The sequence below is a fragment of the Erinaceus europaeus genome, chromosome X, assembly GCF_950295315.1.
Source record: "Erinaceus europaeus chromosome X, mEriEur2.1, whole genome shotgun sequence".
NCBI lineage: Eukaryota > Metazoa > Chordata > Mammalia > Eulipotyphla > Erinaceidae > Erinaceus > Erinaceus europaeus.
Window position 1 is genome coordinate 106,417,475 of NC_080185.1, and position 11,508 is coordinate 106,428,982.

An 11,508-nucleotide genomic window follows, 5' to 3' on the forward strand; every position below is an offset into this window, starting at 1 on the left:
ATTTTGTGTGGAAGAATAATTTCTAATTTTCAGTGACTAGAAACCACTGCTTTCAGAGAAAGTCAATTCCACTGTAAAATATTTCTAATCACTTCATGGATCTTCTCCAGATACTGTTGAGGTCTGAGTCCTTGCATTCCCTCCTTATCATTCCCAATTCTGTTCTTTAATGCAATTCTACTTATATTAAGTGCATGCCACCATTCACTTGAAAGCCCTCTACATATTAGATACCTTCGATTTCCCACCATATATTTTTTCTTCATGTCAATCAAGCTCATTAACAGGGCAGCCAATGTAATTGGAGCAAAATGATGGGATGTCACAGAGACAACAGGAGCCAACACATGTGGGTCCTATGGGACATGGGACACAATTGGAAGGCTGTAGCCCAAAGAGTGATACAATCTGACTTAGATTAGAAAAGGAGCATGGCTGTGATGCAGGGATACCTAGGAGGAGACTGTTATGGAGGATTCCACCTGTGCGGTGACAGAGACTTGACCCAGGCGGTGGCAGTGCCGATAGTGAGAATGAGACCGTTTCTGAAGCACTGTCTGATCAGATATAAGTTAGAAAATAAGGGAGTGGGAGCCAGGCAGTGGTGCACCTGGTAAGTGCCCACATTACAGTGCACAAAGATGCAGGTTCAAGCCCCTGGTCCCCTCCTGCAGGGGGAAAGCTTCATGAATAATGAAGTAATGCTGTGTCTCTCTCTCTCTCCTCTATCTCCCCCCTCAGTTTCTCTCTGTCTCTCTTCAATAATAAATAAATAAAATAAGAAAGAAAATAAAAGAAGAGTAGGGAATAATTAAAGTCAAGTAACCAAAAGATCTACATGCCTCCCTCTAACATGAAGTAGGAAAGCTTTGTGGGTCCATTCGAGTTGTAACCATACTGAGGTGGAGAAACCTATCAACTACGTGAATGGGCATTTTGAGTTTGGAAAAGTAAATTCTTCCCCTGAGATGAAAAGAAAGAAGTCATTGTTCTGCTACAACAGTAGTTTTCAATTATGGCCAAGTACTACAATCATTTGAATCGCTTTAAAAAACCATGTTTCATAGAGTACCATCTTCAGATACACCAAGTGAAGAGACTTAGAGATCAGCCTGGTACTGAGACTTATGAAAATTCCCAGGTGAGTCTAATGTGCAGTCAAGATGGAAAGTTACTGGAACAGAAATTTGCTTCTGGTTCAATTTCACCAGAAAGCACACTTTTCTTCTAGGGATGCAGGCTGCATGTAGTAAGGAGTTGTGTATTATGTAGGAAGCCAGGTATGTATTCAACACCCAGGGATTCCTTTTTTCTTTCTCTTCTTACTTTCTTTGTATTTTACTTTAAAGATAATTTTATTTATTTATTATTGGATAGAGACAGAGAGAAATTGAGAGGGAAGGGGAGACAGAGATGGAAAGAGACAGAAAGACACCTGTGGACCTGCTTCACTACTTCTGAAGCTCCCACCTATAGGTGGGGGCCTGGGGATTGAACCTAGGTCCTTGTGCATCATGGGGGGGCATCCAGGTGTCTATAGAGCTTTTAGAGTTTCTAATGATCAGGTCTTCCTGTGTCTATGCCTTAATTACTACTCCAAGATTATAATTTTTGATCCTCTTTGGAGTTCCATAGTTCTGATCAGTGGCTATCTACTGCCTGATTTCCCTGTCTTCCCTTATTACCTTCTTTTTAAAACATATATTTTATTTATTTTTATTGACTAGACACCTGCACCATTACTTTGCCACTCAAGAAGCTTTTTCCCTGTAGGTGGGGTCCTTGGGCCTTGAGCCAGGTTCCTTGTGCATGACAGTTTGTGCGCTCAACCAGGTCCGCCACTGAAATGAAAGGCTCCTATTCATTATTTTCTTTCCCACTTCCAGCACTGGATTGTGATTGTTTATCACTAATCACATCCTCTTCCTTTCTTTTTGCTCCTTTGAATTATGTCATGTAACCTCTTTACTATCATTTCACCGTCATTTCAGGAACTGTGCGTGGTACATCTGTGCATGGTACTATGTCGATTACCTACAGTCTCCATCTGCACCAACTTCTACTTAGATTTCTGCTCAGTTTTTTACTTCATCAGGTAAGTCTTCGCTGGCTGAGATATCTAAGTTTTCTTTCTACAATATCATCTCTCACAGCATTGCTTTTTCTATCAAGGAGATTTGGGGGCATTTTCCATGAGTTCTAGTAGATTATCTTGTCAAAATTCCTTTAATTGAAAAGGGAAGATTAAAGAACCCAGACCTTGGCAGATCAAGTGTAGACTCTGGCTGCCAGATCACACACAGCCTTGATTGTATCACTTTGAAGATAAATTCTCTATAGTTTTCCAGTGGTTATACAAATGACAATATGAACAAAATAGTTTGTTTGCAGAGGAATTTTCTGGCATATTCACAGCATAGGACTATTCACATCAGGAATACTCAGTGAAAACATGAAAAAATGTTGATTTGCCTACGGAATATGTAATAACAACTGAATAGAGAGGGAGTGGGAGAGGGAGAGAGGGAGAAGGAGAGGGAGAGAGGGAGAGAGGAAGAGAGGGAGAAGGAGAGAGGGAGAGAGGGAGAGGGAGAGAGGGAGAGGGATAGAGGGATAGAGGGAGAGAGGGAGAGGGAGAGAGGGAGAGGGAGAGAGGGAGAGGGAGAGGGAGAGATGGAGAGGGAGAGGGAGAGGGAGAGAGGGAGAGAGAGAGGGAGAGGGAGAGGGAGAGGGGGAGGGGGAGGGGGAGAGGGAGAGGGAGAGGGAGAGGGGGAGAGGGAGAGGGGGAGGGGGAGGGGGAGGGGGAGGGGGAGGGGAGGGGGAGAGGGAGAGGGAGAGGGAGAGGGAGAATGATTTGTAGCATTGCTTACCCTGGTGTGACACAACCTGATCTCTTCCTTTTTCTTTATTTTTTGATAGAGGGCAAGAGACAGAGAGAAATAGAGGGAATGAGAGACAGAGAGAAAGAGAGATATCTGTAACACTGCTCCACTGCTCCTGAAGCTTCTCCTCTGCAGGTAGAGAACCAGGGGCTTGAACCCCAGTTCTTGTGCATAGTAATGTGTGTGTTCTATTGGATAAAACACCACCCAGACCGTATCCCTGCTTTTGATTACTTAAAACAACCTTTCAAAAAATATTTTAATAGTTAATACAAAGATGTGAGAATTGAATAAAATGAAAAGCATCTCAGAACTACCCTAGAGTCAACAAGAGAAATCACTGTCTTCCAGAAACATTTAAATATACGGCTATTGATATTTATTTATTTATTTATTTATTTTCCTCCAGGGTTATTGCTGGGCTCGGTGCCTGCACCATGAATCCACCGCTCCTGGAGGCCATTTTTCCCCCTTTTTGTTGCCCTAGTTGTTGCAGCCTCGTTGTGGTTATTATTGCCATTGTTGACCTTGCTTTGTTGTTGGATAGGACAGAGAAATGGAGAGAGGAGGGGAAGACAGAGAGAGGGGAGAGAAAGATAGACACCTGCAGACCTGCTTCACCGCCTGTGAAGTGACTCCCCTGCAGGTGGGGAGCCGGGGGCTCGAACCGGGATCCTTACGCCGGTCCCTGCGCTTTGCGCCACGTGCGCTTAACCCACTGCGCCACCGCCCGACTCCCTATTGATATTTATTAAACTAAGTGGTAGCACATTACACAAATCCTTATGCGTTTTACTTCTTATATTTTATAGTTTATTTTGCATCTCATCCCAAACTCTTACACCATAAAGTAGATTATTTTTTCCAGATGGTTAGTTATGTAATACTACACTGGGGGAATGTGCCATGATTCATTCCTTCCTTCCTTCCTTCCTTCCTTCCTTCCTTCCTTCCTTCCTTCCTTTTCTTTTTCTTTCCTTCCTTCCTTCTTTCTTTCTTTCTCTCTCTCTCTCTCTCTCTCTCTCTTTCTTTCTTTCTTTCTTCCCCTCCAGGGTTATTGCTGGGGCTCAGTGCCTGTACTATAGATCCACTGCTCTTGGAGGCTATTTTTTCCCTTTTGTTGCCCTTGTTGTTATTATTATCATTAATGCTGTCGTTGTTGTTGGATAGGGCAGACAGAAATCTAGACAGGAGGGGAAGACCGAGGGGGACAGAAAGATAGACACCTGCAAACCTGCTTCACCACTTGTAATTCGACCTCCCTGCAGGTGGGAAGCCAGGGGCTCAATCCAGGATTCTTACCCCAATCCTTTCACTTAGTGCCATGTGCATTTAACCTGTTGTGCTACCACGTGACCCCCCATGATTTCTTTAGTTGATCTGTTATTAATAAACACACATGAAAACAGTTTTCAATATTGCTATTACAGATGAAACAGTAATCAAGAATGTACACATGACAATTAATACATGTAAGACAATTATTGCAATTAATATGTTAATAGTGTCTGAATATGTCTAATGAAAGGTACAATGGCCTTCTCCTTTACCATATCTTATCAAATCTAGTTGGTTACAACAGTTATAACAACCAGCATAACTTTATGCACCACTAAGAAAAAAAAATGTTACCCTTTAAATAAAAATAGTTAAAGGGCATAGAAAGGACTGTGTAGGATAGTAGAAATAAATCCAGGAGCGTTTACTGTCAGGAATGCCAAGAGAAGAGTGTTTCAAAAAAAAAAAAGGAAATAAACAACCTTTTAAAATTTTCAAAAACTTTAAAAAGAACTCTCCTGTACTTATTCAAGGCTTTCACAGGCCTTTTATTTTCTTTTTCATACTATTTTTGGTGGTTTGTAACTCTACCTTAAACTTGTGATGATGGCTAAAGTGGTAGATTAGTAGGTAGGTTTGGTGCCTTGCTATGTCCAGAGTCCAAGTTTGAGCCCCAGCACCACATGGGGGATGATGCTATGACACCCGAAGAAGCTCTACAGCTGTAGTGTCTCTCCCTTTATGTGTGTTTATCTGAAGGAAATAAAAAGTGGTTCAGAAGAGTGAAATCATGCATGTGCAAGGCACTGGTTCCACAAAAATAAAAAATAAAACGTGATTATTGAGGTAATTCTGTCTCCCCACTAGAATGTAAGCTTCCTGAAAGAGGTGGTGCAGGCTTCACTCCCCAGAACATAGCTGATGATGTTTCATAAGTGCTTCTTATAAGGACCTAGCACAGAGATCGGCCGATAATAGGTACTAAAATGTCAATGGGAAAAACAGTAGATCAAGGTAAGGGTGGAAATAATGTCAAGGGCTGAGTGGTGACACACCTGGTTGAATGCACACATTACCTTGAGCAAGGACCTGGATTCAAGCCCTCAGTCCTGACCTGCACAAGGGAAACTTCACGAGAAATGAAGCACTGTTGCAAGTGTTTCTCCCTCTACTATCCCCCTATTTCTTTGAAGTTTCTCTGAGACAGACAAGCCAAGAGAGAGACAGAGACAGAGAGAGAGAAGAGAAAAAGAGAGAGAGAGAGAAATGACTGCCAGGAGTGATGGACTGGTCATTCACCAAGCCCTAGTAGGGAGGGAGGAAGGGAAGGGAAGGGAAGGGAAGGGAAGGGAAGGGAAGGGAAGGGAAGGGAAGGGAAGGGAAGGGAAGGGAAGGGAAGGGAAGGGAAGGGAAGGGAAGGGAAGGGAAGGGAAGGGAAGGGAAGGGAAGGGAAGGGAAGGGAAAGGAAGGAAGGAAGGAAGGAAGGAAGGAAGGAAGGAAGGAAGGAAGGAGAGAAATCATGTCAGGTGCTATGACAATGGAATCCGCTGTCCGTCCCCCCCCCCCCCCCCCCCCCCCGCGAAAGTCTAGTACACCAGATGAAAAGTCTGGGCAACGACCAGATGAAGAAAGTGAAGGAGCAACTGAGAAGGAGGCTCAGGGCAGCAGTGGGCTGGAAAGTAGAGCTGAAGGACAGAGTGCTATCTCCATCGTCAAACAGACCCTTTAAGCCTGGCTTGTCAGATCACACAGCTCCCGGTTCTAGCCTTGGATTCGCCATTTGCTCTGCTTCAGGAGGAGCCTGTGAGAGCTCACCCTAGGTAGCATCAGGCTGCTGGCTATTCTGAGCCTCACCTTCTCTGTGTTCTCTATAAATAGTAAAGTGCTACAAGACATCAAACACTGTGAACTTGCCTTCTTTGCCAATAGAGACAAAACAGTGGGTTGGAGTTAGACTGACTAGGATGACTAGGTTCTTTCTCTCACGGAAGGTGTAGAGAACACCACCCCCCTCATCATCACTATCAGGCCATGCCATTCCCAGTCACTTTCCCTATAATTTAACCATCTATCCCTGGCCCCCACACCCCAAGTGTCCTTTATTTTCATTAGCCATGGCTAGGGAGTTCATAAGCACAGTTGAGATTGTTTCATATTTTCTAACAGTAACACAAGACGACAAAAAGATCTCACTTTAATTCTGAGTACATTTGAAAACATTCAATTGTATTTCTTTGATTGATTTCCTTGAATATCAAATTGAAATCATGGCTATAACTGCAGTAAGGAGGAAAGAAGACTGTCTCAGAAACATTCTCTTTTTCTGAATAATTTACTAATTTCACAGCTAAAATCTATTTTTTATTGCCTTAGCTGTTAAGCATTTGGCATGAAACACTCTTACAGAGACATCAAGTTAGCTCTAGAACTACAAGACTATCTGAGCATAGTTAATACCTCATTGGGTGTGAAGTCCCTGTCTGCGCTAGTTATAAATCAAGCAGGTAGGAGCCAGCTGTGGTAGCACCTGATCTACCTGGAATGAATCAAATTCTATCTTTTCAGATGATGAGGATTTTATATTCTAATGATGCAAATCATCTTTAGCTCTCTTTTGAGTTCATGCACCTCTGCCACTTTTGTAACGGATATGTTCTTCAAACATTTCCCTCTGCAATGAATCATGACTAGCAGACTTTAAGATGGAGAGAATAACGGCTATATTCTCAGACTGGTTTCAACTTCACTTAAACGATTTTCAGAACCACTCGTGTGTCTGGTCAGCCATGACTTTCCCCCCTCAGTCGTCATTACCACTATCTGTCCCACTTTCAGGGGACAGAGGCAGTAAAGCCACAGATACCATTATAACAACAATTTTAGCAATCACATTCAGCCTTCATTCCCAGATTTGCCTGAATGTTGTCATTTATTTCTCTCCACTGCTTTTATTTTTGATGTTGTGCCCTTGAAAGACTTGACGATTATGCCACTTGCAACCTGTCTGTCCTTGAAGGAGTTACTGCTTTAAACTTCATTCAGTCAAAATTAGAGATAATAATAGCAATTTCCAGCAACTTCTCCATGAAATAATGTGAGCAAAATAACTACAACTTGGCTCCTGCAATGTTGCCAAAACTTTGATAAGCATGTAACTCCACACAGATTGTCTTCAGAGAAATAACAAGTTGCTTAACTGCTTTACTGACCTTAGCATAATATATGCTCCACGAATAAAATTTGATCAATAAAAAAAACATAAGCCAGGACTATCTCTAGAGAGACCAGACATACATATATCCATATTTTAGCATATTGATATGCTAAAATGTGGGGTGATAGTTTTAGACAGGCAGACAAGAGAGGGGGAAAGAGACCACAGTGCTGAAGCTTCCTTCAATATAGTGGAGGCTGGGTTCAAACTAGGGTCGCACACATGGGAAAACAGAACACTAGCTAAGTGAGCTATTTCACTGGCCCTTCACATGCTAAATTAAACAATTAATAAAGCCCTGAGGCCTGGAACTTAACAAGTGATAAAAAATATTATGTGTAGGACCGGTGAAACAGCTCATTTGGGTTGTGTGCTGTGTTGCCCTGTGTGCGACACAGGTTCAGGTCCAGCCTACACTGCATTGAATGAAGCTTCAGTGCTGTGGTCTCTTTCATTCTCTCTGCCTTCTCCATCTCTATCTAGAAAAAAAAAGAATAGAAATTCTAACAAAGAATATTTTAAAATATAGGTAATATATACTTATGTATGATGCATCTAATCAGATCTAGGTAATTGGTATAACACACATACACAGTGCAATAATGTGATAAAATTATTTATTTTATTATTTATTTATTTTTTTAGTTTCAGAGGGGTAAACCACTGGCTTCTGGTGAGGATGAGGTTTGAACCTGAAGCTCTGTCTGCCTCAGAGCCCATGTGCACAGACCCCACTCTAGGTCAGCACTCTGCTAAAATTATTTCTTTTAAATAGTTACATTTTTTTTCTGTAAGAATATCTATCTATAATTCTTGGGAAATTTTGGTTTAAATAACCAGATGAATCTCTCTGTGGAGACTGAAGATTTTCTTCTGTGAGAAGTATTGACTTATTCATGCTAACATCAGGGTGATGGCTGAGCCTAAATCTGGGTGTCAGGCTTATTCTTTTCTCCTAGGTGAAAAGATTCTTTCACTGTAACAATACTGTCTAAAGGCATTTTTTACCGAACCTGCAATGAGATAGCAGGCAGGTAGGGCTGTGTCAGGAGTATAACTGCTGAACCCTCAGGCTGGCAGTGGGGTAGAAGGAACAGCAATACCAAGTGGCTCTCTCAGCAGTGCACTATTTCCCACTTCTGGTAGGCTTGCTTTGACTAGGAGTTACACAGCCTGTAGCTAGCTGTACATAGGATCCTTGAGACCACTGGGGGCATCTGACTTGTGATATCAGTTATGTGGGCTTCTGAAACTATCTGTCACTCATTTTGCTGTATGACCTTGCTTGCAAATGACAATAAGTTCAAGCTGTGTGATGAAAAAGGAGATTTACTGCCTCTAGGATCACTTGTGAACTGCCATCTGTCAGTTGAGAGCTTTCTCTGTGCTGAAGTCCATATGAAGTGCATTCACTTATTTAATCAGTCCTCAGTTTTATAAGTAAGTATTGTTATTATTTCCATTTTACAGACAAGGAAGCTGAGGCAGATCAGGAACCAAGCATATATTTGGGAGTGTAAATTTGTGAATCAAATTGACTGTAAATGTTCAATAAATAGATGTTGAGTGAATACCCTGAAGTGACCAGTTTAAATAAATTATTTGATCATAAGTGGTAAGACATTTATGAATTCCAAACCAGGGACTTATTTCTATATGAATCATGGAGCTAATTTCCATTTCCTGGTAACAGTGGCATCCTTTCTTTACCTATTTTTTACCTACTTCTGGCTTCTGGTCACCTGACAAGACACTGCACAAAGAGGCTATATGTCACTCCTGTGATTAACATTTTTAGTAGGCTATACAGATGGTGGATCAATAGCTTAATCCCATCTATGAGATGGCCAGCACAGGGATTATTCAATCACTGTATAATTGCCTTTGAAAGTGTCTTCAGAGTTAAAGGCCTTTCAATAATGACAAAAATGTGAATCAAGTTAAAAATAGCCAGGCAGGTCAGGTTCTACCTACAAAAAGTTCTCTGCATTTCATTCTCAACACTCTTGTTCCTATTTACACCCTGCTTTTTTCAGAAGGAATCCAAGGTGACTAAGACATCATTTTAAGGAAAGTTCTACATCTTCTTTAAGAAGCCCACCTTATAGAAGTCCCATTCAGAACACAAGATAATAGAAAGTTACCACTAAGTCAAGGTGAAAAGTACAGATGGTAAAACTATGAGAGGGGATGTTAGACCAGAAACTATTGCATACTTAGTGGAAGATATTGGCAGCACTATTTTCCATCTAAATTTTATAGGCATCTTCAATGATACAAATCTAATTGCATGAAAGAATAAAACAAAAAAATAAACCAATGGGACTACCTCAAATAAAAAAGCAGCTATACAAATGAAACTGAACCACTTTATCTCACCAGAAACAAAAGTCAACAACAAATTAATGAAGGGCCTGGGTGTTAGACCAGAAACTATCAAATACTTAGAGAAAAATATTGGTGGAACACTTTCCCATCTAAATCTCAAGGGCATCTTCAGTGATATAGACCCAATTATAAGGAAGATAAAAAACAAAAATAAACCAATGGGACTACGTCAAATTGAAAAGCTTCTGCACAGCAAAGAAACCATTACCAAACAGAAACTCCTCACAAAATGGGAGACTTTTACATGCCATACAATTCAAACATGGGGAAAAGATACGAACACTATATTTACCAAAGAAGAGATCCAAAAGGCCAACAGACATATGAAAAAATTACTCCAGATCACTGGTTGTCTGATAAATGCAAATAAAAACAACAATGAGATACCACATCACCCCAGTGAGACTGTCATACATCAGAAATGACAGCAACAACAAATGCTGGAGAGGATGTGGGGACAAAGGAACCCTCCTGAACTGCTGGTGGGAATGTAAAATGGTCCAACCTCTGGAGACCAGAATGGAGAACCCTCACAACGCTAGAAATGGACCAGTAACTCCTCTTCTAGGGATATATCCTAAAGAGTCAAACACACCAATCAAAAAAAAAAAATCTGTAGTTGTGGTCTATATCACAATGGAATACTACTCAGCTATTAAGAATAATGAAGTCATACTTACCTGGCAGGGGAGATCCCATGATCACGAATGTGGTTTTCCCAGGGCGCGGCTTATCCACTGCACTCCGGATGTGCTGACCCCTGTGATTTCCCCAAATGTGGGAAACTCGACTGCAGAATTTGTAGTAGTGGGGGACTGTGTTCAAGCTCTCCCCTGGGGAAAAAAAAAGAATAATGAAGCCACTTTCTCTACCTATCTAGGATGGAGCTAGAAGAAATTATGTTGAATGGGATAAGCCAGAAAGAGAAAGATGAGTATGGGATGATCCCTCTCATAAAAAGAAGTTGAGAAAGAAGAACAGAAAGGGAAATGCAAAGCAGAATTTGACTGAGTTTGGAGTATTTCACCAAAGTAAAAAACTCTGGGGGGAGGGGAGAGTAGTTTTTTTTTTTCAGCTCCACTATAGGGGTGAGTGGGGGTGGGGACACTGACCTTTGGTGGTGGGAATGTTGTTAATATACACTCCCATTAACTTATAATCTTATAAATCACTATTAAATCAATAGTGAAATCATGCATGTGAGGGGGAAAATAGATTGAATGTCTCGAACTTTTTAACGCATAGACCCCAGTTCTGGGTATATATTCCTTTAGTCTAAGCATGTACGGTTTCGAATTAATAACCTGATTGAATTTTACCACTGGTCTTAAATTGTGAATGCATTTCTAATAATGACTTTTAAAAAAAATATCAAATCACCTATAATCTTAGACCAAGGAGACCAGAAGCAACCCGTCTTGTCAGTATATAAGATATAGTTAATTGTAAATAGCATTAAATGTCATAAATCATGGTAAGGTCTTGTATGGTACAGTAAATCCTAACCATTGGATTTTCAAAGTAAAACAAATTCCCAAATAACTTGGTTATAATAATAACTATTTATTGCCTTCTTAAACTTTAAGACAGCAGGAACCTTCCCCATTCTCTACAAAACCCTGATTTCTGCCAGTTCTGGAACCTCTGGGGCGTGGCTCGTTTTCCTTCATGCTTCTCTCGAACCGTACCATTTGATGCTGCATCTGCTGAGCTCAACCAAATCAATGAAACCTTGACATGTTTCAC

At 41.1% G+C, this 11,508-nt stretch overlaps 1 non-coding gene across 1 annotated transcript; it reads left to right on the forward strand.

Moving 5' to 3' along the window:
- The first annotated feature begins 10,434 nt into the window (after nt 1–10,434).
- Nucleotides 10,435–10,598, forward strand: LOC132536093 (U1 spliceosomal RNA). Its single transcript, XR_009547772.1, has one exon. It is a non-coding gene; the product is annotated as a U1 spliceosomal RNA (small nuclear RNA).
- The last annotated feature ends 910 nt before the right edge of the window (nt 10,599–11,508 follow it).